This window comes from Tamandua tetradactyla, chromosome 11 (genome assembly GCF_023851605.1).
Source record: "Tamandua tetradactyla isolate mTamTet1 chromosome 11, mTamTet1.pri, whole genome shotgun sequence".
NCBI lineage: Eukaryota > Metazoa > Chordata > Mammalia > Pilosa > Myrmecophagidae > Tamandua > Tamandua tetradactyla.
In genome coordinates, this window is record NC_135337.1 from 12,208,407 (window position 1) to 12,212,864 (window position 4,458).

General features: G+C 41.6%; 1 pseudogene; it reads left to right on the forward strand.

The window, feature by feature from the left end:
• The first annotated feature begins 3,715 nt into the window (after window positions 1-3,715).
• Window positions 3,716-4,002, forward strand: LOC143649389 (small ubiquitin-related modifier 2-like; annotated as a pseudogene).
• Window positions 4,003-4,458: the final 456 nt, after the last annotated feature.

The following is a 4,458-nucleotide window of genomic DNA, read 5'->3' on the forward strand; positions in this document are numbered from 1 at the left end:
AGGAAACAAAGCTGCTTAATGTCCTAAAAAACTATTTAAAAGCCTTAAGTCAGCATGACAGTGGCTTGGTGGCAGAATTCTTAAATTCCATGCCTGAGACCCAGGTTCAATCCCCAGTGCCTGCCCATGCAAGAAAACAAAAAAATAAAATACCTTAAACTTTGGGGTTCTCTTTTCCACTGGAATAGAAATTATTTACATCTTTACCAGACAAGATCTCTAAGTTAGCACATAAGTTAACAGAGGTTAAGCCCTTAATTAATAGTAAGTAGGCAAGTCAAAGGAGATGCATTCCCCTGGGGTAATTACGTAACCCTTGGGTAGGCTTGTGAAAGATTGCCTATGGAGTGTTGTGGGAACACAAGCTCCTGGGTACAGCAGAACCTTTCAGCAAATTATTCCTTTATTGCTTGCACAGTATAAAGAGTCCAGAAGATCAAATAACCCCTTTATTACTTACGCAGCACAAAGAGTCCAAAAGAGCAAGGGAAGCAGTCCCATCACAGCCTGGCTCCTGGGGTGGCTAAAGACTGCTCCAGGTTGGGGTTGATGGACGGCAGCCCCACAAACCCCACTTTACACTAGAGAAGAGAGATGAATGTGTACTGTTTTAGTATGGGTTTTCCTCCCACCTCAGAGGAAACACCCACCACCACCACTGAGAGTTCTTACTTTCTTTAGCATCTGGGATTGGCTGTTCTTCCAGATTTGAGATCTTGTAGGATTTTCTCATTAGACTTAACATCTCTCCCAGTGGTGGAATGAAATAGCAAAGGAGGAGCTGCAGGCCAGAGGATGGCCGCTTAGTTTGTGTTCACAATGTCCCAGAGAAGGAGGTGAGGGAAGGTGAGGTCTAGATGGTGGCTGCGAACAGGTGGCTGTGATTTTCCTGGCAGGGCCCAATTTGATATTGTTAGTACTCTTTAGCCTTATTTACTAGTTTTGGATTATTTGTATTATCTTTTGTGTTGGTTTGAAAGGATGTAAATCCCCTAGAAAAGCCATGTTTTAATCTAAATCCCACTTCATAAAGGCAGAATAATCCCTATTCAATACTGTATGTTTGAAACTGTAATCAGATCATCTCCCTGGAGATGTGATTTAATCAATAGTGGTTGTTAAGCTGGATTAGGTGACGACATGTCTCCACCCATTTGGGTGGGTCTTGATTGGTTTACTGGAGTCCTATAAAAGAGAAAACACTTTGGAGAATGAGAGATTCAGAGAGAGCAAAGCAGAATGACATAGCCACAAGAGGCACAGTCCACCAGCCAGCAACCTTTGGAGATGAAGAAGGAAAATACCTCCCAGGGAGCTTCATGAAACAGGAAGCCAGGAGAAGAAACTAGCAGATGATGCCGTGTTCACCATGTGCCCTTCCAGATGAGAGAGAAATTCTGACTGTGTTCACCATGTGCCCTTTCACTTGAGAGAGAGATCCCTGAATTTCATCAGCCTTCTTGAACCAGGGTATCTTTCCCTGGATGCCTTAGATTGGACATTTCTATAGACTTGCTTTAATTTGGGTATTTTCTCAGCCTTAGAGCTGTAAACTATCAACTTATTAAATTCCCCTTTTTAAAAGCCATTCCATTTCTGGTATATTGCATTCTGGCAGCTAGCAAACTAGAACATCTTTTTAACAGCACAGTCTTTTTTATGTCTTTCTTTTTCCCACTAGTTCCTTGAGGGCAAGGCTATGTCTCATCCATTTTTACCTGTTAATGTCTCATCATGTCCTCTGGTTTGCTTTATAGAACTGAAGCAAGAGCAATGTGGTCTTCCTGGGAGCAGGAGGCCTGCATTTTAATTGCATCTGTGACCTAGACTTAGCTGGGAGTTTCTATGTTCTAATCCATCAATTGAGAAGATTGTACCTAAATTGTGAGCCCTGTGGTGAGTACTAGGGATGCTGTCTAATCTTCAGATTTCCTGCCAGCTCCAAAGTGCTCAGAGTATAGTTTGGTCTAATCACCCACACAATAAAGGAGTCACTTGATGCAAACACATAAATGAAACATATAAAGAATAAATGAAAGAAACTTTTCAGGCATATGCAACACCTGGGGGCATTTTTTTCTTGCTCTTCTTGGAAGAACCACTTTGATGACACGTGATGTCTGTGGGCCTGGCTCCTGGGCTGCAGGTGGACAAGGATGTGTTGTTTTGTAGCTTTACTAGAGAGGGAACAGCTGCTGTTCACTGGTGGCAAGAAAAAGTCCCTCCTCCCAGAAGCCAAGGTCTTGGTCAACAGGCCCCATGGCAGAAAGAAGTCTGCCTTTGGGATCCAAATCTGCATTTGGAAAGTAGCACATCATTGACTTATTATGTCTTCATGAGACTCTCATTGATTTTTCCTTAATTTTTTGACAAATTCTGGCAGGATCTCTTATTTTTCTTGGGATAAGAAGACTTCAATAATCTATTAAGGAGGAGAAATTATATGCCCAGTTGGGAGCTCTGGGGAACTCTTGCTAAAATGAACTTGAGTGCATTGGAGCAAGATTTATATGGTTGAGTAGAGCCTGGCCTGTGCCTTTTGGCAGGTACATCTGTGCAATCATGGATGCTGCCATTTTTTTTCTCATGATATGCAATATGCCCAGCAGACTTTAGAGCCATTCCCAGATTGAACCCAGCATCCCTCTGTGTCCCTTGTGCTACTTCCATTTTACTGGGCCATGGGTCTCACCAGCATATGGACAAATATATTCACCTGCATCACCCCTCCCCACCATTCCAAACTGGTGCCCCACTTGTAAGCACTTTCACAGTGTCTCAGAAAGAACATCTCTGCTGTCTCCTGATTGGAGAGCATGTCCCAGATTTTTGAGCATCTACGGATGCAATACTGATGGCCACAGATTGGACTGCTGTCTTGCTACTGGAGTCCCAAAAGTCTCTAGGGTTCTCCTCTCCCAGTGCCTCACTTGGAGGTACCACTGGGTATTTGGATGACCAATGTCAGTGGCCTCTCTGCTGTATCATTTCTTGGTTACCCCAGGCTGCCATAATTCCTCCCCAGACCCTCCAACAGGAGAAACCAAATCTCTTCCTAGTATCCCCAGTTTTGCCATTATTTTGCTAGATGCTAACCACCCTTGCTCTCAAAACAATAATCGTTGTGGGAATCACAATATGTCCGCCTTCTGTGTTCTAAGCACAGTATTATTTAAGTGATTTAGTGGAAGGAGGCAGAGGCCCAGGGAACTTGGTTTGTCTAAGGACACCACCACAAAAGGGCCAGAAGGAGATTTAAACTCTACTCTAAATGACTCCATGTTCTTGTGTGTGTGTGTGTGTGTGTGTGTGTGTGTGTATCATGTATATATATTTTTCCTTCCTTTCCAATCCTTTGTTTTTAAACTTTTTTTAATATATAATATAACATATATACAAAGCAAGGAAAGAAAAAAAGCAATAGTTTTCAAAGCACTCTTCAACAAGTAGTTACAGGACAGATCCCAGAGTTTGTCATGGGTTACCATACCATCATCTCAGATTTTTTCCTTCTAGCTGCTACAAAATATAGGAGGCTAGAAGAAATAAAAATTTTTTATCACCACAATCAACTTTTTTGTGTGTGGGTGAAAAATAACATATACAGCTCCCTCCTCCACCACTTCTGCCTCTCCTGAGCTGCTTGTGTGCTCCCACAGCGTGGACCTGGTACCTCTTTTTTGATGTGGTAGCTGAGGAGACTCTGGGTCTCACCATGACCAATGAGAAGCCCAAAGAAGGAGTCAAGACTGAGAACAACAATCACATTAATTTGAAGGTGATGGGACAGGATGGTTCTGTGGTGCAGTTTAAGATTAAGAGTCATACACCACTTAGTAAACTAATGAAAGCCTATTGAAAATGTCAGGGTTTGTAATGAGGCATATTCAATTCTGATTTTATGGGCAGCCAATCAATGAAACAGACACACTGGCACAGTTGGAAATGAAGGATGAAGATATAATTGATGTGTTCCAGCAGCAGACAGGAGGTATCTATTAAAAAGGGAGCCCACTACTTCACTCCAGAACTCTGTCCCTATAGACCAAGAATACATTCTCAATTAGAAAACCACAATTTGGTTCCACAACATCCTGACAAGTGCAGTATAGTTTTCTCTATTCTTTCATTTTACCCTTCCCTGTTCCTTTGTTGTACATAAAGTAACTGGTGCTTGTGCACAAGCGTATTGCTTTTTTTTTTTTTTACTAAATGACCAATGATATGTTTTAATTGATATCAAATGGAGATGGGATGGGGAAAAATCCTGGCTCTGTGAAAATATCCCTTTTTTCCATTAGTGGCATGCTCATTCAACTCTTATCTTTATATTCCAGTAAGTTATTTTGCTCTCACTGTTTAACAAAAACCAACAATATTAAAAAAATCTTGCATACCTTGTTCAATTGGAGAATTTTAATGTTTGTCACTTATCATTGTAAAACCAAGGACAATTTT